The following is a 23,934-nucleotide window of genomic DNA, read 5'->3' as shown; positions in this document are numbered from 1 at the left end:
CCTCTCGTAAGCTCCTCCAGAAAATCTATGAGTTCTTGCCTTCTGGTTTTGTGAGGGGCCTGTCAGCTCCCAGAGGGGCTTAATAGCTCTTGAATGAGCAAACCCAGCCAGGAAATACCAAGAATGGCATAATTTTAAATCTGCTTTGGAATTTTGTCTAATTCATATTCCCCGTTGCCCCTATTCTCACCCCCAACCCAGCCTCTGCCAAGACAACCCTTGGGACGGTAGCCTAGCCCAGGTCTGTCTTACTGGTAGGCATGATGGAAAGAGGCTCTAGGTTGCTAAAAAATTCAAAGATCAAGTTCCTTGCTGTAGGCAATAAAGACAAATGTGCACTGGGAAGGCATTCTGTAGTAGGTTATTACATAGCTATATTCAGGACCCTTTCAAACTCTGCAAACTAAATGTCAGGGCAAATAGGAACCCACAAAACAGGTGGCCTATTCTCGCCACAGTAATGCTTCAAAATACAGGAGCTGCCAGTGACGGACTGCTCCACAGGAGTGGTGAAAAGGATGGGTAAGCCACACACATTTTCTGCAGAATGAAAAAGGCATTTGCCACTTCTATCGAAATAGTAACTGAGATAACACTCTTCTAGGAGCAAAGCAAACTAACAACTAGCTTTTAAAAGCATCAGATGTGGAGTCAGGCCTAGGATGTACTTTCAGCTCTGTCACTACGAAACCCAGGGCAAGTTGCCCTTTGTCTTTGGGCCTCAGTTTCCTCATCTGTAATAAGAAGGCATTGAATTAACTACTGCCTGCAGTATCTTTCAGCCCTAAAACTCCAATGGCTCTTCAGAAACAAACCCTTGCAGACTGGGCGTGGCGGCTCACGCCTGTAATCCCAGCACTTTGGGAGGCCAAGCCGGGCAGATCACTTGAGGCCAGGGGTTCTTCAAGACCAGCTTGGTCTCGAAGACCAAGACATGGTGAGACCCTGTCTCTACTAAAAATACAAAAATTAGCTGGGTGTGGTGGTGGGCGCCTGTAGTCCCAGCTACTTGGGAGGCTGAGGCAGGAGGATGGCCTCAACCTGGGAGGCAGAGGCTGCAGTGAGCTGAGATTGCACCGCTGCACTCCAGCCTGGGCGACACAGTGAGACCCTATCTCAAAAGAGAAAGGAAGGAAGGAAGGAAGGAAGGAAGGAAGGAAGGAAGGAAGGAAGGAAGGAAGGAAGGAAACCTTTGCATGTATAGTCAAATAATTTCTTTCTTTTTTTTTTTTTGAGACAGAGTCTCACTCTGTCACCCAGGCTGGAGTGCAATGGCACCGTCTCAACTCACTGCAACCTCCGCCTCCTGGGTTCAAATCATTGTTCCACCTCAGCCTCTCAAGTAGCTGGGACTACAGACGTGTGCCACCATGCCCAGCTAAAGTTTGTATTTTTTAGTACAGACAAGGTTTTACCATGTTGGCCAGGCTGGTCTTGAACTCCTGACCTCAGGTGATCTGCCTGCCTTGGCCTCCCAAAATGCTGGGATTACAGGTGTAAGCCACCATGCCCAGCTGATCAAATGACTTCTGGCAAGTGTGCCAAGACCATTCAGTAGGTAAAAAATAGTCTTTTCAACAAATGTTGCTGTGAAAAGTGTGTATCCACATACTGAAGAATGAAATCAAACCTTTACCTAACACCATATACAGAAATTAACTCAAATCGATCAAAGACTGAAATGTGAGAGCTGAAACTATAAAACAGTTATAAGCAAAACCTTAGTGCAAAAGCTTCACAACATTGGAATTGGCAAACATTTCTTGGGTATGACACCAAAGGTACAGACAACAACAAAAATAGACAAAATGGACTTCGTGAAAATTAAAAAATTTATGCCTCCAAGGACACTATCAACAGAGTAAAAACAAAACTACAGGATGTGAGAAAATATTTGCAAATCATATATATGGTAAGGGATTAATATTCAGAATACAGAACTCCTAAAACTCAACAACAAAAAACCCAATCCGATTCAAAAATGGGCAAAGGACTTGAGTAGACATTTATCCAAAGAAGATACACAAATGGCCAATATGTACATGAAAAGATGCTTGGCTTCATTAATCATTAGGAAAATGCAAATCAAAAGCACAATGAGATACCACCTTACACCCACCAGGACGGCTACCATCTAAAAAACTGAAAATAACAAGTGTTGGCAAGGATGTGGAGAATTTAAAACTCAGCGTTGGTGGGAATATAAAATGGTTGAGCAGCTGCTGTGGAAAATAGTGTGGAGGTTCCTCAAAATATTAAAAATAGGATTATTATTATGACCCAGCAATTCCACTTCTGGGCATATACCAGGGTCTCAAAGAGATATGTGTACACCAATATCCATAGCAGCATTGGCTGGGTATGGTGGCTCACACCTGTAATCCCAGCACTTTGGGAGACCAAGGTGGGTGGATTGCTTGAGCTCAGCAGTTCGAGACCACTCTGGGCAACATGGCAAAACCCCATCTCTCTACAAAAAGTACAAAGATTAGCCAGGCATGGTGGCTGGCGCCTGTAGTCCTAGTTACTCAGGAGGCTGAGGTGGGAGGATCACCTGAACCCAGGAGGTTGAGGCTGCAGTGAGCCTTGATTGTGCCACTGCACTCCAGCCTGGGTGAGATCCTGTCTAAAAAAAAAAATTAGTTAAATAAAAATAAATAAATAGGGCCAGGTGTGGTGGCTCACGATTATAATCCCAGCACTTTGGGAGGCCAAGGTGGGCTGATCGCGAGATCAGGAGTTTGAGACCAGCCTGGCCAACATGGTGAAACCCCGTCTCTACTAAAGATACAAAAAATTAACTGGGTGTAGTGGCACATGCCTGTAATCCCAGCTACTCGAGAGGCTGAGGCAGGAGAATCGCTTGAAGCCAGGAGGCGGAGTTTGCAGTGAGCCAAGATTGTGCCACTGCACTCCAGCCTGGGTGACAGGGCGGAGACTCTGTCTCAAAAAAAATAAAATAATAAATAAATAAACATAGCAGCATTGCTCACAATAGCTAAAACATGGAAGACACAAAATGTAGTCTATCCATACAATGGAATATTGGTTAGTCTTAAAAACGAAGGAAATTCTATCACATGCTACAGCATGGAAAAACCTGGAAGACATTATGCTAAGGGAAATAGATCAGTCACAAAAAGATAAATACCATATGATTCCACTTATATGAGGTACCTAGAATAGTCAAATCCAAACAGACAGAAAGTAGAATGGTGGGAGCCAGGGGCTAAAGGGAGTGAGGAATGGGGAGTTACTGTTTCATGGGTCAAGAGTTTTGGAAAATGAAAGGAGTTCAGGAGATGGATAGGTGGATTATTGGTGGTCATGGATGCACAACAACACTAATATATTTAATGCCACTGAACATTACACTTAAAAGTGGTTAATATGGTAAACGTTATGATATGTGTATTTTGCTACAACAAAAACAAATTTTGGCTGGGTGCCGTGGCTCACGCCTGTAATCCCAGCACTTTGGGAGGCTGAGGTGGGTGGATCACTTGAGGTCAGGAGTTTGAGACCAGCCTGGTCAACATGGTGAAACCCCCTGTCTCTAGTAAAAATATAAAAATTAGCTGGGCTTGGTGGCATGAGCCTGTAATCCCAGCTACTCGGGAGGCTGAGACATGAAAATCTCTTGAACCTGGGAGGTGGAGGTTGCAGTAAACTGAGATTGTATCACTGCACTCCAGCCTGGGCGACAGAGTAAGACCCTGTTTCAAATAAATAAATAAATAAATAAATAAATAAAATTAAACCCAATGGTTCTTATCTAAAGCACATATATTAACAAAGAATAGAAGATAATTTAAAATAATATAGGGTAGTAGAGTTTAATATCAAAGTTATTTCCCTTGTAAATATATTTATGTTTACAATGTTCTAAAACTTGAGATTCAGAAGTAGTAAAAGCAAGAAAAACAAATTCAACCCTGAGCATCATCCTTGTGTCCTTGGTTAACCAAGGGGCCCTCAGTGAGGTGGATCCAGCCCAGGAGATCAGCATTTCCCTCAGCAGTCACCAAGCAGCTATATCCACATAAAGCCAGGGCCTTGTGTGACTCTCCTCCTAGATCCTAGGAAGTTCTCAAAGACTCAATGCCCTCCTTGCATGAAGCCCATGGCTGTTAGGGCAATCAGAGAAAATACTATAGAAGAGAAATGTAAACTTTCAAAAATACAGATGGCTGAAATGTCAAGAACCAGTGAGAGAAACCACTTGGCATATCTAGGGTGTTCAAAGCAGCTTGACTGGCAAGGAGCCAACTTGAAAATAATTATGGTTAATAAGTTTTTAAAAAAGGAAAGATAAAGGACAAAATGGATGAATACATAGAGCATTTCAACAGAATTGGAAATCTATACAAATAATCAAATAGACATTCCAAGATTTAAAAACATATCTGAAGCTAAGAATGCACTGGAGGCTGGGCAGGGTGGCTCATGCCTGTAATCCCAGCACTTTGGGAGGCCAAGGCAGGCGGATCACCTGAGGTCGGGAGTTTGAGATCAGCCTGACCAACATGGAGAAACCCCATCTCTACTAAAAATACAAAATTAGCTGGGCGTGGTGGCGCATGCCTGTAATCCCAGCTACTTGGGAGGCTGAGACAGGAGAATTGCTTGAACCTGGGAGGCAGAGGTTGTGGTGAGCCGAGATCGTACCATTGCACCCAGCCTGGGCAACAAGAGTGAAACTCCGTCTCAAAAAAAAAAAAAAAAAAATGCATTGGATAGGTTTAACGGCAGAATGGATAAAAAGAATGGAAAAGATAGAAGAGTGCATAAAGACAAGTGGTTCAAGAAGTCTAATATACATGTAATTTGTGTCCCATAAGAGGAAGAGAGAAGAGAGAACAGGTTCAGAAGCAGTTTTGGACGAAATAAAGGTGATGAATTTTTCCCAAATATGGTGAAAGACATTAACCCACAGATTCAAGAAGCTCAATGAGACCCAAGAAGGAGAAACAAAACAAAATCTTACCTACACACATCATAGTCAAAGCCCTGAAGACCAAAGATAGAAAATCTTAGGTCAGGCCCAGTGGCTTACACCTGTAACCCCAGCACTTTGGGAGGCTGAGGCAGGAGGATCACTTGAGCTCAGGTGCTCAAGACCAGCCTGGGAAGACGATGAGATCCCATCTCTACAATAAAATTTAAAACATCACCTGGGTGCAGTGGTGTGTACCTGTAGTCCCAGCTACTTGGGAGGCTGAGGCAGGGGAATCACTTGAACCGGGAGGTGGAGGTTGCAGTGAGCAGAGATTGCGCCACTGCACTCCAGCCTGGGTGACAGAGCGAGACTCTGTCTCAAAAAAAAAAAAAAGTAGTTACATAAATATTGATTGCTTAAAACAATAACAATTATAATGCTTTGTGGAATGTATACATGTATGAATAAAACATAAAATAATACAAAAAGTAAGGGGAATTTTTTTATTTTTTGAGATGGTCTCACTGTGTTGCCCAGGCTGGAGTGCAGTGATGCAATCTTGGCTAACTGCAACTTCCACCTCCCGGGTTTAGGTGATCCTTCCACCTCAGCCTCCTGGAAGATATTTAACTGTTGTTAGCTCCTTAAATTGTTTGGGAAGTAGCAAATTAATAACTTAAAGTAGATTATAATATATCAAATATTCCTATTATAATCTCCTTCACTAAAAAAAGAAGGTACAGGGTGGGCGTGGTGGCTCACGCCTGTAATCCCAGCACTTTGGGAGGCTGAGGCGGGTGGATCACTCGAGGTCAGGAGTTCAAGACCAGCCTGACCAACGTGGTGAAACCCTGTCTCTACTAAAAATATAAAAATTAGCTGGACATGATGTCGGGCGCCTGTAATCTCAGCTACTCAGGAGGCTGAGGCAGGAGAATCACTGGAACCCACCGGGAGGCAGAGGTTGCAATGAGTCGAGATCGTGCCACTGCACCCCAGCTTAGGCGACAGAGTGAGACTCCGTCTCAAAAAAAAAAAAAAAAATGAATAGAGGAGGAGAGAATAAGATAATTTTATTTATTTTTTAAATTATTAAAAAACATTTTTTTTAGAGACCAGGTCTCACTATGTTGCCCAGGCTGGTCTTGAACTCCTGGGCTCAAGTGATCTTCCTGCCTTGGCCTCCCAAAGTGCTTGGATTATAGGCGTGAGCCACCATGCCTGGCTTGAAGTAATTTTTAAGTGCTTGCTTAATAATTTTAAAAATAAGATAGAAGGATGTCCATGTTATGGCATGTGTCAGAATTTCCTTCCTTTTAAAAGCTGAATAATATTCCAGTGTATGGATATACCACATTTTGTTTATCCATTCATCATAAATGAACACTTGGGTTGCATCCACCTTTGGGCTACTGTGAATAATGCTGTATGAACATGGGTGTACAACTTAGACCACTTTTTCTTAGAGATAGGCTCTTACTCTGTAGTCCACACTGGAGTGCAGTGGTGCAACCATAGCTCACTGCAGCCTCAAACTCCTGGGCTCAGCCTCCCAAATGACTACGACTATAGGTGTGCACCACCACGTGGGTCTAATTTTTTAATTTTTTTTTTTTTTTTTTTGAGACAAGGTCTGGCTCTGGGACTATAGGAGCATACCACCATGCCTACTTAATTTTTGCATTTTTTTGCAGAGATGGGGTTTTGTCATGTTGCCCAGGCTGGTCTTGAACTGGTAAACTCAAGTGATCCTCCCACCTTGGCCTCCCAAAGTGTTGGGATTACAGGCATGAGTCACCGTGCACAGCCTAGTTTTTTTGTAGAGATGTTTGTTGCCCAGGTTGGTCTTGAACTCCTGTCCTCAAGCAATCGTCCAGCCTCAGCCTCCCAAAGTGCTGGGATTACTGGTGTGAACCAGTGTACCCAGCCCTAAATCCTCTTTTTTCCCAGGCTGGAGTGCAGTGGGTGTGATCTCAGCTCACTGCAACCTCCACCTCCTGAGTTCAAGTGATTCTCCTGCCTCAGCCTCCTGAGTAGCTGGGATTACAGGCATCTGCCACCAAACCTGGCTAATTTTTGTATTTTTAGTAGAGATGGGGTTTCACCATGTTGACCAGGCTGGTCTTGAACTCCTGACCTCAAGTGATCCGCCCACCTTAGCCTCCCAGAGTGTTGGGATTACAGGCGTGAGCCACCGCACCCAGCTCCTAAATCCTTTTTCAAGTCAACCTTTTAGCTGAACTACAATCTAATTTACTCTTATCTTCAGTTTTGAGACAATGTGGTGGACTGGATGGAGCAGAAAACCTGGAATCAGATAGTCTTGGATTAAAATCCAGGCTCTGCCATTTACTAACTCAGTGATTGTGGACAAGTCACTTGGAAGATGACCCATAATGCATGTAAACATGCCAGGCACACAGTAGGCACACATAGTGGTGATTATTAACATTACTCACATGAGCTCAGACCACCTCCCCAGTGTTAGGCTGGCTGGGGAATATTAGAGACTGTGGCCCTCACAGTGCTGGTGTGGAAGACCGGAGGCTTGTGCTTTTCATAGGGTTCACTTTCTCCCGAAGAGACAAGACAAACCAAAACTTGTAAGAGCTGCCAATCAACTTTTATCTCTATAAAACATGTTGCCAACCAATGATAATTGGCCGAAGAGTACAGTTCATTTTGCTTGAGAATATTACTTCTATTCATCTGACTTTAATTGCCATATGCTGGTGGCAAGACCAGATTATGAATGATTCATGCATAGACACAATGACTAATTAAACCCTAAAGAGACTATTCATTAAAAAGTATATATGCAAACTTTTTACCCGTGGGCCTGTAAGTAGATGTCTGCAGGAAGCATTTACAGGAAGGTTTATAACCTCAGTTTCTTCTGTAAACAATACTGCAGATGGTGGATGAAAAAAATACTTGTATTCATAAACTATTTCTTATGCAAACCATAGTGATTGAAAACTTTTTTTTTTTTTTTTTTTTTTTGAGACACAGTAGAGTCTCGCTCTGTCGCCCAGGCTGGAGTGCAGTGGTGCGATCTCAATTCACTGCAAGCTCCACCTCCCGAGTTCAAGCAATTCTCCTGCCTTAGCCTCCTGAGTAGGTGGGATTACAGGCATGTGCCACCACACCTGGCTAATGTTTCGTATTTTTAGTAGAAACGGGGTTTCACCATGTTGGCTAGGCTGGTCTTGAACTCCTGACCTCCAGTGATCCACCCATCTCAGCCTCCCAAAGTGCTGGGATTACAGGCATGAGCCACTGCACCTGGCCTGATTGAAACTTCTGTATGCGGTTCCTAAATACTTTGTTTTTTCCTGTTTTGATTATGATATTTTATCATAATCTCTCTGACTCTATATATTTGGTAATACTTATCTATATACCCATTGAGTGATACTAATCTGTATACCCACTGATGTGGGGGCAGAATAAGAGGGTTCTTAAACCATTTATTATAAAGGCTCCTGAAATCCCCACTGGCCTGGGTCTAGCCCTGAGAGATGATGATGACCTTCCTATCTTGCAGCTCTTCCTAGCTAAGACACTCTTCCATTCAACAATTCATTTTTCTCTATCTGCAAAGCAGAATTAAGATTGACAATGTATTTCACAAAACTGTGGCATGGATACGTTAAAGAGACAGGACTGATTTTATTTAGAATGCCCCAATATGAGCCGGGCACGGTGGCTCTCGCCTGTAATCCCAGCACTTTGGGAGGCCAAGGCGGGCGGATTACTTCAGGTCAGGAGTTTGAGACCAGCTTGGCCAACATGGTGAAACTGTGTCTCTACTAAAAATACAAAAATTAGCCAGGTTTGGGGGCGCATGCCTGTAATCCCAGCTACTCGGGAAGCTGAGGCACAAGAATCGCTTGAAGCTGGGAGGTGGAGGTTGCAGTGAGCCGAGATCACACCACTGCACTCCAGCCTGGATGACAGAGCCAGACTCTGTCAAAAAAAAAAAAAAAGAAGAAGAAGAATCCCCCAATATATAAGCTCCTGCAGCCTGAAAAAGAGATGTGTTGGCTGGGCATGGTGGCTCACACCTGTAATCCCAACAGTGTGGGAGGCCTAGGTGGGTGGATCACATGAGGTCAGGAGTTCAAGATCATGGCCAACATGGTGAAACCCCGTCTCTACTAAAAATACAAAATTAGCTGGGCATGGTGGCGGGCATTCAGCTACTTGGGAGGCTGAGGCAGGAGAATCATTTGAACCCAGGAGGCGGAAGTTGCCGTGAGCCGAGATCACACCACTGCACTCCAGGCTGGGTGACAAAACAAGAGAGAAACTCTGTCTCAAAAAAAATAAACAAAAAAAAAAGAAAAAGAAAAAGAGAAGTTTGAAACAGGGATCACATTGGCCTTGACTGTCCAAGTCCTTCCAAGCAATGGAATTTAAAAACCAACAAATGAATCCTATTTCCCCTTCAGGGCAACCACGTGATTCGATGAAGCAAACAGAGATAAGGGAAGGAATATCCCTTAACGGATTTTTAAATTGTTCATCCAAAAGCTTATTGGTCCTGAAATGACCCTTAACCACATTTGTCAGTGGATTCTCAGTAAATTACCACATATCAAAAAAATTTCCTTTAACCTATAAAGTATGCTCCCTCTTTTTTTTTTTTTTTTTTAATGCAGTTTGACATATCTTTTCAGGTTTGCTTTTGCATCTGGCTTACAGTCTTGCTGAAAAACTGCCTGGAAGCTATAGACACACGAGCAAGCAGCAGTAGAAACTGCCTTGGAGCAACCACATGTGTGTGCGCACATACACAATCTCTCCAAGTGCAGCTACCAAACTGAAGTCTCCTTGAATTCCCAAGACTAATGAGGAGCCTCTGGCTTTGTCCTCTTTCCCATGCCCCTCCAAATCCATCACGGATCATGTGTATGGAAACTAGAAGAGTGGCCAAAACCTCTACAAATTGACTGATGTAGTTTCAAGCTGTCAAATCTTTTCTATGCTTTCCCCACACTCTCTCTCTCCTTAAAAAGTGGGTCGACAGCAGTGCCATGTATTTTCATGTGGCTGCAGATTCAAAGTCTTTCCTGAACCCGGGAATCCCTGCAGGCCAGGGCCAAAGGCGAAGCTTGAGAGGGCACAAAGAATAAGCCCTGTGTGTCATCCACATCACCTCCAGCCCAAGACACCCACACCCAATGGGCCACTCCAACAAAACCCATCTGCTGACCCAAGGGGATGCGTCCTCCTTCTGCAGCCCAGTCACCTTGTAGCACGGAGATGGGGTCACCCTCTCCCCTTGCACATTGCTTCTTTCAGATGATAGCCATTGTCACATGTATAGAGGGGTACACAAGAAACAACACATGTTTTCACCGAGATTCACATTCCTCTTACCCTCAAAGAGCATGGCACAAAATAAAATTAAACTGTGATCTAAAATGGGAACAAAGTTTTTACTGGTGGAAGATGCAAAGCTGTTGCAGACAAAGAATCTCAAGGGCAGACCCTCCTTCTTAGAGAGCATTTCTCCCTGCCTGTGCTCTTGGGGCTGGAACTGAAGTCTGTCCACCTTCTGGTCACTGGTACTGCCTTCTGGAAAGTCTGCACCCAAACCATCTCCAGCTAAACCATTTTCTTCCCTCTTAGGGTCCTCCAACAGCCTTGGAAGCCTAAAGAAATGCTTATCCCAATGGGTGATCCATACACAGCTGTACCAGGCTGTCCGTAGGCTCTTCCCGTCTTTTTCTGATTTTTATATGCTCTGTAAGTTAACTTCTCTTTTACAAGTATCTGAGTTTATGGGGTCAATGACGAGGAAATCACTCATTCACTTGTGTTAGCTGCAGGCTCCTGGAAATGGTGGAAAATTTGAACTTGTGGAGAGAAAGCAGACCGGAGCCCACTTCTAAAAGACAGCAGATTTCATGGCCTATGAAATCCTGGCTTCTGAATGCCCAGAGAATGTGGCCCCCACTTGCTTGCCAGATTCAGGCCCCCTCTCTCTTGTCAAGGTTGGACTTCTTCCCAGATCCTCTCTCCTACAACCTCGAGGCTGCATCTCAGAGACAACACAGTGAAGCCTCTGAGAGCCGTTGAGCACTGAAGTTCTTCTAAGAGGATGCAACAAAACTTTCACCACTCAGCACCAGGAGCAAGCATTTCCTATTCATCTGTTCCTGCAGGGACATGGTCTCCGAGATGGTCAACTGACTCTCCAGACATACTATAAATGGGCTATAATGCCGAGTAATTTTTTTGCCCTTTCATGTCATCACACGTAGATTTCTCCAAAGCTATTAAAAATAAATTGTTTGGCCAGGTGTGGTGGCTCACGCTTGTAATCTCAGCACTTTGCGAGGCTGATATGGGCGGATCACCTGAGGTCAGGAGTTTGAGACTAGTCTGGCCAACATGGCGAAACCCCAACTCTACTAAAAACACAAAAATTATCCGGGTGTGGTGGCGGGCGCCTGTAATCCCAGCTACTTGGAAGGCTGAGGCAGGAGAATCGCTTGAACCCGGGAGGCAGAGGTTGCAGTGAGCTGAGATGGTGCCACTGCACTCCAGCCTGGGTGACAGAGCAAGACTCCATCTCAAAAATAAATAAATAAAATTGTTCACCCTCCAAGATGCCCTGACTTAAAAGTCAACATGTACAACTTATTACTTAACACAGTCCTTGGCATTAGAGACTCATTATGCTGGAGCTACGGTGATAATCTAATTTTTCATGAAAGGACACATGTAATTGTGGGAGCTCTGCATGTCTGGGCCACAGCAAAATCATTTTATGCTCCTTTTCGTATCTGTCAGATTAAATCATATGAGAGGCCTTGGCTGGTCTGTCAGCTGCCCCAGAGCTCATTCTGGCTGTTTGACTGAGGGCTCTAAGTGAAAGCTCCCCACGTTGCAAACGGCTGGCCTCTCTCTACTGCTGGATTCTCCTTGGAGGAAAATCTTCCATGGGAACTGGGTAGGATTCTGTGTTGCTTTGGCAGCAACTGCAGAATGATTAACATGGCACTGCGGAAACTGTATATAAAAGGATACGGTAGCACTCCCATCCTCTTCCTCTTCCTACTCAGCAGGAGAAGACGCTTTGCAGCTGATCAAACTGTCCCCACCATCACCATCACTGTCTCTTGTACTGAGGCCATATGGACCAGGTATGGCGCTGACACTTCACACATCCTCACAACAGCCCTAGTTTTCAAATAAAGGAACTGCAGATGGGGGAGGTTATTTGTTCCAGGTTACATGGCTGGTAAATGACATGATTGAGACCCCAGTCCTGTTCAGTTAAGGCCAGACATGGAGCTTGGCTCTGCCTACTGAAGCGCTCTCAGTCTCCATGCTTCTGTCCTTTCCCACTGTCAAGACCCTCCGACACTACCGTCTGTCACTAAGACCCACGGGCCCCTCGGCCACTGTGCTGCCTTGCTCCGAGAGTACCAGGCTCCAGCTAACACCCCTCCAAGGTTCTTTTGATACTCGAGAGCCAGTGGTGATATGGTTTGGCTTTGTGTCCCCACCCAAATCTCATCTTCAATTGTAATCCCATAATCCCCATTGTGGGAGGGACTCTGTGGAAGGTAATTGAATCATGGGGGCAGTTCCCCCATGCTATTCTTTTTTTTCTTTTTTCTTTTTAGACAGAGTCTCCTTCTGTTACCCAGGCTGGAGTGCAGTGGCACGATCTCAGCTCACCGAAACCTCCACCTCCCGGGTTCAAGTGATTCTCATGCTTCAGCCTCCCGATTCGCTGGGAGCGAATGCACCCACCATGCCCGCCTAATTTTTGTATTTTTAGTTGAGATGGGGTTTCACCATGTTGGTCATGCTGGTCTGGAACTCCTGACCCCAAATGATCCACCTGCCTCGGCCTCCCAAACTGCTGAGATTACAGTCGTGAGCCACCGCGTCCGGCCCCGACCATTCTATTCTCGTGATAGTAAGTTATCACGAGATCTGACGGTTTTATAAGGGGCTTTCCCCTCCTCTTAGCTCTCATTCGTCTCCTTCCTGCCGCCATGTTAAGAAGAATGTGTTTCCTTCCCCTTCCGCCATGACTGTAAGTTTCCTGTGGCCTCCCCAGCCATACTGAACTGTGAGTCTATTAAACCCCTTTCCTTTATAAATTACTTAGTCTTGGGTATGTCTTTATTAGCAGTGTGAGAACGGACTCACACAGGTGGAGAATCTGACTGGTAAGACCTTTCCCGACCGGGTACAGTCACTCACGCCTGTAATACCAGCACTTTGGGAGGCCGAGACGGGCGGATCACGAGGTCAGAAGATCGAGACCATCCTGGCTAACACAGTGAAACCGTGTCTCTACTAAAAATACAAAAAATTAGCCGGGTGTGGTGGCACGTGCCTGTAGTCCCAGATACTCGGGAGGCTGAGGCAGGAGAATCGCTTGAACCTGGGAGGCGGAGGTTGCAGTGAGCCGAGATTGCACCATTGCACTCCAGCCTGGGCAACAGAGCAAGACTGTACAAAACAAACCAAAACAAAACAAAACACCTTTCCTGATGCATGTTTTGCCCTGCTAGTCTCTCCAGCCTCATCTTGAGGCATCCCCACCCCACCCCACCCCCACCCTCTGCTCCTGCCACCAATGAGGTGTCTTTAGCTCTCTGAACAGCCAGGATCTCCCCAACCTCTGGGCCTCATTTTCAAATTGTTCTCCTCCTATCTTCAACAAGTGAATTCCTCCTCACCCTTTAGATCTCAGCTTACATATCACCTCCTCTAGGCAGCCTTCCCAACCCTCAAAACTGGGCTAGGTGCCTCTCCTTGTGTGCCTTTCACCATGGTGAAGCATTGGGCCATTGCATCATGATTTTGTATTGGTTTGTCTGTCTCCCCACAGCAGGCAGTGGGGTTTCTGGCAGGTGTCATTGATTTTTGTTTTCCATGACTCCTCACCTCCTAGTGCTGTCTGGCACAGAGAGATGTACAGTCAATATTTATTGTAAATATTAACTGACTTAAAATACACTAACTGAGGCTGGGTGCAGTGGTTCACACCTGAAATCCCAGCACTTTGGGAGGCTGAGGCAGGTGGATCACTTGAGGTCAGGAGTTCAAGACCAGCCTGGCCAACATAGTGAAACTCCATCTCTACTGAAAATACAAAAAATTAGCTGGGTGTGGTGGCACACGCCTGTAATCCCAGCTACTCGAGGTTGAGACAGGAGAATTGCTTGAACCTGGAAGGTGGAGGTTGCAGTGAGCCGAGATTGTGCCATTGCACTCCAGCCTGGGTAACAGAGCAAGACTTCTGTACACACACACACACACACACAAACTGTATTAGTCCATTCTCATATTGCTATAAAGATACTACCTGAGACTGGGTAATTTATAAAGAAAAGAGGTTTAATTGACTCACAGTTCTGCATGGCTGAGGAGGCCTCAGGAAACACATAATCATGGTGGAAAGCAAAGGAGAAAGAAGCACCTTCTTCACAAGGCAGCAGGAGAGAGAGAGCAGGAGCATAGGGAAGTGCCAGACACTTATCAAACAACCAGATCTCATGAGGACTCATTCACTATCACTGGAACAGCAGGGGGGAAATCTGCCCCCATGATCCGGTCACCTCCCACTAGGTCCCTCCCTCGATATGTGGGGATTACAATTTGAGATGAGATTTGGTGGGGATATAGAGCCAAATCATATCACTAACCTCTATAAAATTTAGCAAGAAAGCAAACTTTCTAAATCAGAAAGATTAAGCTTTTTTTTTTTTTTTTGAGACGAAGTCTCACTCTGTTACCCACACTGGAGTGCAATGGTGCGATCTTGGCTCACTGCAACCTCCACCTCCTGGATTCAAGTGATTCTCTTTCCTCAGCTTCCTGAGTAGCTGGGATTACAAGCACCAGCCACCATGTCCAGCTAATTTTTTTTTTTTTTTTTTTTTTTTTTTTAGTAGAGATGGAGTTTCACCATGTTGGCCAGGCTGGTCTCAAACTGCCAACCTCAGGTGATCCACTTGCCTTGGCCTCCCAAAGTGCTGGGATTACAGGCATAAGCCACTGTGCCGGGCCAGAAAGATTAAGCATTAATGGGTGCAAGGTACTCTCTGCTCCAAAACAGGGCCCACATTACATTGGTTACAGAGGAAAGTTTAAATCTACAATTAAAATGTAATACCAAACAAAATCCCAATGAGGTATTTTTAATACAACTTAAGCTGATTCTAACATTTACATGGAAGAGAAAACTCCAGTACATTTAAAAAATTAAAGAACAGTAAAGGAGGCTGGGTGCGGTGGCTCACACCTGTAATCCCAGCACTTTGGGAGGCCAAGGTGGGTGGATAACCTGAGGTCAGGAGTTCAAGACCAGCCTGGCCTATGTGGTGAAACCTCATTTCTACTAAAAATAAAAAAAATTAGCCAGGCGTGGTGGTGCATGCCTGTAATCCCAGCTACTCAGGAGGCTGAGACAGGAGAATCGCTTGAACCTGGGAGGTGGAGGTTGCAGTGAGCTGAGATTGTGCCATGGCACTCCAGCCTGGGCGACAGAGCAAGACACATCTCAAAAAAAAAAAAAAAAAAAAGAGGATTTATTCTACCAGCTGTCAAATTATATTATAAAGCTACAGTAATTAAACAGGCACAGGAATTGATAAAATATCAGTGAAGATGAGTATTCAAAATCAGAGTAAATGCTATTGAGAAAATCAGATACACTTTTAGAAAACATAAAAATTAGATGCCTTTCTCACAACTTGCAGAAAAACAAATTCCAGAAGGATACAATTAAAAGCATACTTGTCAGCTGGGCACGGTGACTCATGCCTGTAATCTCAGCACTTTGAGAGGCCAAGGTAGTGGGATCACTTGAGCCCAGCCTGGGCAACAGCGTGACCTCATCTTAAAAAAAATTTTTTTTTTAATCAGCCAGGCATGGTGGCATGTGCCTGTAGTCCCAGCTACTCAGGAGGTTGGGGTGAGAGGATCACTTGGGCCTAGGAGGTCAAGGCTACAGTGAGCTGTGATCATGCCACTGCACTCCAACTTGCGTGACAGAGAGAAACCCTGTCTCAAAATAATCAATCAATCAATCAATCAATCACACTTGCTGAATGGTTCCTTCTTTTCCAAGTGATTTGAATGGTACTTTTATCACTAAGTGAATTCCTACAAATACATAAATCTGTTTCTGGAGATGCCATTCTAGTGCTAAGAATGAAAATCTAGGATTTGTATCTGCAGTATTTTAAAAAACAGAGGCCTCTATGAAACTACCCACTCAGGACAGGACCATAGAAACCTACGTCAATCGTAAAGATGCCATCCCTGCTTCTGAAGCCTCTTCCTGGAAGGAAACAATCATTCTGCAGATACATGCTGAAGGCCACTTTCAAGTAACACGGTCCCAAGTGATTACAATGGGCATTTCCCAGACCCAAGCTCTCCTCTTCAGCACCAGTTGGTTTACCTAACCAGGCATTGCCCTAGGAAGCTTCCAGGGTCAAGGGGCAACGTTGCGAGCAAGAGCGCCAGGTTGAGGAGAGGCACATTTGCATCGAGGTGTCATGGTTTTTCTATTTCTAAGAAATCGCCGTCAGTTGCGTTCTTATGCAAGCATTCCCAACGGCAAAGCTTTTACATGACCAGGCAGATTTGGGAAGCAATAGTATTATCGGTATTGCAGTTATTAATTTACGTTTAGACAAAATATGCTCTCTGGCCTGGCGTAGTGGCTCACGTCAGTAATACCAGCACTTTGGGAGGCCAAGGTGGGTGGATCACTTGAGATCAGGAGTTCGAGACCAGCCTGGCCAACATGGTGATACCCCGTCTCTACTAAAAATACAAAAATTAGCCGGCCATGGTGGCACACACCTGTAGTCCCAGCTACTTGGGACTCAGGCAGGAGAATCGCTTGAACCCAGGAGGTGGAGGTTTGGAGCCTGCAGTGAGCTGCAGTCACACCACTGCACTCCAGCCTGGTCAACAGAGCAAGACTCTGTCTCAAAAAAAAAAAAAAAAAAAAAAAAAGCTCTCTGAATAAGACTCCCTGCCTCTGAGATGTGGTATTTTATGTCTTCGGGGAATGAAAACAGGCAGAACCTGAGAGGCAAGATCCTGTGTCTGCAGTGAGCTGCCTTCACTAAATTCCCCGAGATACCAATGAATAGGACCATATGCACACAGGTTCCTGGGCAATTGCCCTGTGATTCTCCCTGTATACACAATAATTTGCCTTTTCTCCAGAAAAAAAAAAAAGCCACAGGTTCCCTACTCTTTGAAGCAGAAAGGACATAACAGACACTGTCATGCCTGAGAAAACATACAATCATTTTTGAAAGGCAAAATAAGTATTGCTCATCAGGAGAACCTGTGTTTGACACTTCCTCGGGTTGTCCTGGGACGACTGATTCTGTCCCCCAGCCTGGGACACTGTCACACTGCTTATGGGAATGTAAAATGTTGTAATCACTTTCAAAGACGATGTGGCAATTTCTTAAAAAGTTAAACATATATGTACCCTGAGTCAGCCATTCTATTCCTAAATATTTACCCAAGATAAGAAAACGTGTATGTCCACAGAAAGACTTGTACGCAAATGTTCACAGCAGCTCTGTTATGGCCGAACCTGGAAACAACTCAAATGTCCATCCACAGGCAACAGATAAATACACTGTGGTGCGTCCACACAATGGAACACTACTCAGCAATAAAAAGCAACACACTAATGACGCGGGCAACAACACAGATGGATTTCAAAATAGTTACACTGGGTGACAAAAGCCAACTAGAGTACTTGCAGTACAATCCCATTTGTATGAAATCCTAGAAAATGCAGCCGGGCGCAGTGGCTCACGCCTGTAATCCTGGCACTTTGGGAGGCCGCGGCAGATCACCTGAGGTCAGGAATTCGAGACCAGCCTGGCCAAGATGGTGAAGAAAAAAAAAGAAATCCTAGAAAATGCAACGATCACCCAGAAAGTAGATTAGTGGTTGTCTGCAGGAGGTGGAAGGGGCTGAGGAGGAATTACAAAAGGGCATGAAGAGAATTTGGAGTGATGAATGTGTACATTATCTTGATTGTGGTGATGGTTTCATGGGTGCGTAAATGTCAAAACTTATCTGACTGTACACTATAGGCAGTTTACTGCTTGCCAGTTATGATTTTTTGGTTTTGAGACAGAGTCTCACTCTGCCACCCTGGCTGGAGTGCAGTGGTGTGATCTCGGCTCACTGCAACCTCCACCTCCTGGGTTCAAGAGATTCTCCTGCCTCAGCCTCTCAAATAGCTGGGAATACAGATGCCCACCACCACGCCTGGCTAATTGTTGTATTTTTATAGAGATGGGGTTTCACCATGTTGGCCAGGCTGGTCTCAAACTCCTGGCCTCAAGTGATCCATCCACCTTGGCCTCCCAAAGTGCTGGGATTACGGGCATGAGCCACTGTGCCGAGTCTATGATTTTGGTTTTTAAGACATGGACTGAAAAAGAGTGGTTGTCCATCAGGAAACTCTACATTTCCCACATCCTCCAGCTGGGACAATCACTGCAAGCCTGTTGAGACTGGAGGCCCAGAACCTTCCTGTGGTCAGACCTCCTGTCTCCTGCTAGAAACCCAGTGTTCTCTTGGCTCACTCTGCCACCAGCCCCCACCTTCCCCTACTGGGCAGATGTGGCTCCCTAGTCAGCCCATTTGAGTCCACTCAGGGCCACCATTCACATCCCCTGGATCTTTGCAGGAAGCAGAGGTATATCAGATAGGATTCCATTTGTGATCGCACATCACCCTCTCAAGCTGGTGTTCCTGTGTCTCTCCACAAACACACACACCTCAGGCTGGGGCCTGAGCCACAGGACAAATGACTCAGTGTGTGGCATGAACCAGGGCATTAACTAAAGTCAGGAATGGCTGCCTTGGGGAGCAGGATGGAAAGAGAGGAAGGTGGGGGGAGCAGGGCTGCTGCTTTTTGAGAGAAGCATGACTTCCATACTCCCTTCGTATGTGTATGAGTGGATGTAAAAAACAAAAACATCGGCCGGGTGTGGTGGCTCATGTCTGTAACCCCAGCACTTTGGGAGGCCGAGGTGGATGGATCACCTGAGGTCAGGAGTTCAGGACCAGCCTGCACAACATGGTGAAACCCCATCGCTACTAAAAAAAAAAAAAAAATTAGCCAGGCATGGTGGCGGGTGCCTGTAATCCCAGCTACTTGGGAGGCTGAGACAGGAGAATTGCTTGAACCCGGGAGGTGGAGGTTGCAGTGAGCCGAGATCACGCCACTGCACTCCAGCCTGAGTGACAACAGCGAAACTCCGTCTCAAAAAAAAAATTTTTTTTAATATTAAAATAAAGACTGTACATGAGGCACAGAACCTTCTGTGGTCAGGCCTCCCACCTCCTGGGAAAGCCCAGCTCCCTGGTCAGCCCATTGGAGGTTTTTACTTTCGAGTTGTTTGAAACACCAGACCTTAGATCCACAAATGCCAAAGGAGTTCAATTTAAACAGTTTAGTTGTAGGCCAGGTGGGGTGGCTCACTCCTGTAATCCCAACACTTTGGGAGGCCAAGACGAGCGGATCACCTGAGGTCAGGAGTTCGAGACCAGCCTGGCCAGCATGGCAAAACACTGTCTCTACTAAAAATACAAAAATTAGCCGGGTGTGGTGGTGGGCGCCTGTAATCCCAGCTACTCGGGAGGCTGTGGCATAAGCATTGCTTGAACCCGGGAGGTGGAGATTGCAGTGGGCTGAGATCGATCCACTGTACTCCAGCCTCAGCAACCGAGTGAGACTCCATCTCAAGAAAAACAAAAAACAAACAAACAAAAAACAGTTCAGTGAAGTCTTAGTAGCCTGGGTGCATTACAACAATGTGGAAAATGCCAGAGTCACAGAGCTGTGACATTTACTCCGTGTCATGCGTGTCGGGTTCTTTATACGTAGCAGGGGCTGAGGAAAACTCACGGATGAGGTTGACTCCTCAGCAGCTGTGGCATGGATGAAATTTTTCACAGGACATGCTACTGGATCTTCACCGTGCCACATTCTGAGAGGAAATGGATCACTGTGGCATATTTGCAGCAGAAGCATTAGCACTGGGGTGCAGGAAATGGTACGAGGCAACTCGTGGTTTTCAAATAATGCTGAATAACAGTGCCTTTCTGCTCGCCCAGGGCTGTGGGCCCCTCAAGGACTGAACACTCAGCCTGAATGATCCTTCAGTTCTGGCATCTTGATTTGGCTTTGAATTGACTACAAATAGATGAAAGGTTTTTGCTTCATACAGAATGAGAATCTGTCTGGCACACATGAAATGCACATCTAAAAGGAAAAACAATGGGGAAAGGAACACCAAGGGGCAACAGACAGCCTGAGGAGGGAAGACAAGCTGTGGGGAGAGAGACGCAAAGGGCAGGGGCTGCCCAGGTGGGCCAGGGTGGGCAGCAAGGACCAGCCTTCACCGGGAGAAAGACCACCCAGCCACCAAAAGGGCCGAGGGTTCTCCGTGTCCCCATACCTCAAGCATGAGGCTGGACCCCTCCTTTGTCCCCTCAGCTCTATTTCTACTTCATTCTGGAAAGGAACTGAGGATACTTTGAAAAAAAGGTACTTCTTTTCTCTCTCGTGCTTTCTCAGTGAAGGGCAAATGTGGGTTCTTGTCACTTGGGGTTACTTTGTCCAGCTCCTGCAGCTGCAAGTGTATCCAGGAAGGGAAGGGAGGCCAAGTGGCTGAGGCAGGAATGTGCTAGGTGACCATACCGCCCAGGACCACCCTCTGGAGGCATTTGCAAATGTCCCCATCCAAAAAACATGAGCCCTCAGTATATGAATAATGGTTTATAGATTTCATATATATGTTGTACTAGTTGACTTACGCTTTATGTATATTATACAACATATATAAAAACCAAAATTTTAAGGCCAGGCATGGTGGCTGATGCCTGTAATCCCAGCACTTTGGGAGGCCAAGGCAGGCAGATCACCTGAGGTCAGGAGTGCAAGACCTGCCTGGCCAACATGGCAAAACCCTGCCTCTACTAAAAATACCAAAAAAAAAAAAAAATTAGCTGGGTGTGGTTGTGGGCACCCGTAATCCCAGCTACTCAGGAGGCTGAGGCAGGAGAATCACTTGAACCCGGTGGGCAGAGGTTGCAGTGAGCCGAGATCAGGCCACTTCACTCCAGCCTGGGCAAAAAAGCGAAATTCTATATCTATCTGTATATATATATATACCAAAAAACTTTAAAAGATAAAATTAAATCAGTATTTTTTTTTTGTTTGAGATGGAGTCTCATTCTGTTGCCAAGGCTGGAGTGCAGTGGGGCAATCTCGGCTCACTGCAACCTCTGGCTCCCAGGTTCAAGCGATTCTCTTGCCTCAGCCTACCAAGTAGCTGGGATTACAAGTGCCTGCCAACACATCTGGCTAATTTTTGTATTTTTAGTAGAGATGGGGTTTTACCTTGTTGGCCAGGCTGCTCTTGAACTCCTGACCTCAAGTGACCCACCGGCCTCAGCCTCCCAAAGTGTTGGGATTACAGGGGTGAGCCACTGTGCCCGGCCATAAATCAGTTTGAATAGAACTTCTAATGTTTTCATCTCGTACTGCAGTGGATATCTTGTGCCTTCCTGGGGAGGCACGCACTTCTGTTTTTTAAAACAACTGGGCTAGAGGACAGGGGAAATCAAGAGCCACAATATCATTCACATCCACTACCCAATAGAATTTTCCCTAGGAAAGTGTTACCAACAAAAGGGAGCTCCAAGCATGGACATGGCAGTGGGTGTTATAACAGGCCATAACCGCAGGCTGCTCAAGTGTCCAACCACTGGACGGCAGGATAAGAAAACTGGGGCCAGGCTCTCCACAGAGCAGAAGCAAAAGCAGAAAGTGCCAACAAAAACTGAAGAGCAGCCAGCATGCTGATGCTGGAATGCCCAGGGAAAGGAGAACACGGTGGTGGTCACAGCGCTGTCAGTGGGGTGTGTGTGTGTGTGTGTGTGTGCGCGTGCACGCGCGCGCACATGCACACGGGCAGTATGAGCAGGTCCCAAAGAAAGAGCAATGGCTAGGATCATGGCATTGTTTTTATTTCACCATGGCCTGGCCAACATGTTGAAACCCCATCTCTACTAAAAAAAAAAAAAAAAAAAAAAAAAAAGCAAAAATTAGCCGGGCATGCTGGTGCATGCCTGTGGTCCCAGCTACTTGGGAGGTTGAGGCACAAGAATCTCTTGAACCCGGGAGGCAGAGTTGCAGTGAACCAAGATTGCACCACTGTACTCTAGCCTGGGTGACAGAGTGAAACTCTGTCTCAAATAAATAAATAAATAAAATAAGCTCCTTTAATGTCACTATAACATTTTTAATAGCATAGAAAATCAAGTTGAAGTGAATAGTGGAGGATCATTTTTTTCACCAATTCCTTCTTCCTCCCTCTCCTCCAAAAGACAGAGCATCGATTTCCTCCCACTGGCTTCCTGGGCTTCCAGACTGATGAGCACGTGTGTGAACCAGTCCAGCTTCACTAATAGGGCTTTCTGTCTGCCTGCTCTCCCCAGCTGCTGCCATCACTCTCCCTGACTGCTCCTGGCCCTCCCTTAGCAGGAGGGCTGCATGCGCTGTCTCTGTGGGCACTATGGCATTTTTCTCCAGCATCTGGTTATCAAGCAATGGCCTTGAGCTGCTACTGCATCTGGGAGACCCTCAGTCCAGTGTGACCAGGCATTTCTTTACAGATGGAAGAGTAGTTGTATTAGTCCGTTTTCACACTGCTGATAAAGACATATCCAAGACTGGGAGACTTACAAAAGAAAGAGGTTCAATGGACTTACAGCTCTGCGTGGCTGGGGAGATCTCACAATCATGGTGGAAGGTAAAAGGCACGTCTCACATGGCAGCAGACGAGAAGATAACTTGTGCAGGGAAACACCCCTTTTTAAAAACCATCAGATCTCGTGATACTTATTCACCATCATGAGAACAGAACAGGAAAGACCCATCCCCATGATTCAACCACTTCCCACCGGGTCCCTCCCACAACATGTGGGAATTCAAGATGAGATCTGAGTGGGGACACAGCCAAACCATATCATCCCACCCCTGGCCCCTCCCAAATCTCATGTCCTCACATTTCAAAACCAATCAAGCCTCCCCAACAGTCCCCCAAAGTCTTAATTCATTTCAGCATTAACTCAAAAGTCCACAGTCCAAAGTCTCATCTGAGACAAGGCAAGTCCCTTCTGCTTATGAGCCTGTAAAATCCAAAGCAAATTAGTTACTTCCTAGATACAATGGGGGTGCTGGCATTGGGTAAATACAGCCATTCCAAATGGGAGAAATTGGCTAAAACAAAGAGGCCACAGGCCCTATGCATGTCAAATCCAGTGGGGCAGTCAGATCTTAAAGCTCCAAAATGATCTCCTTTGACTCCAGGTCTCACATCCAGGTCACGCTGATGCAAGAGGTGGGTTCCCATGGTCTTAGGCAGTAGTGGTACTTTTACTTGAGCTAGGAGAAAGGATTAACGTGAATATTTCCAGGAAGTATCTTCCCTTAACTAAGCCATGCATTTTCTGCCAAGGGGAGTGTAAACTGGAACAACATTGATAGAGGATAACTCAGCAACAGTATCAAAATGTGAAGCATGCACTTGACCCAGCCATCCCTTTTCTAAGAATTTACCCTTAGGAAATAACCACACCAGTTCCAAAAAAAAGAAAAGGAAAAAAAAAAAGTGAGCACAGAAATGCTTGTCCCAGTGCCTTCTGTTGATAATAGAGAAATATTGCCAACAACCAGAATGCAACTGAATGAACTGGCAAACATTTTCAAAAATGTTTCAGCGAAGTACACTATATCTATTTAATGAAATATCATGCACCATTAACAGTGATATTTATTAGGCCAGGTGCAGTACTCACACCTGTAATCCCAGCATGTTGGGAGGCAGGGGCGGGCAGATCGATTGACCTCAGGAGTTGGAGACCAGCCTGGGCAACATGGTGAAATCCCA

General features: G+C 45.6%; 1 protein-coding gene across 6 annotated transcripts in view; it reads right to left on the bottom strand.

The window, feature by feature from the left end:
* The window catches only part of OSBP2 (oxysterol binding protein 2), a 228,006-nt gene that overhangs the window by 119,776 nt on the left and 84,296 nt on the right, over nucleotides 1–23,934 (bottom strand). The gene's annotated exons all lie outside the window — the stretch shown is intronic.

This window comes from Pan paniscus, chromosome 23 (assembly GCF_029289425.2).
Source record: "Pan paniscus chromosome 23, NHGRI_mPanPan1-v2.0_pri, whole genome shotgun sequence".
NCBI classification, from domain to species: Eukaryota; Metazoa; Chordata; class Mammalia; order Primates; family Hominidae; genus Pan; species Pan paniscus.
The sequence above is the reverse complement of the archived record's forward strand: the minus strand, read 5'-3'. Positions and strand labels throughout refer to the sequence as shown.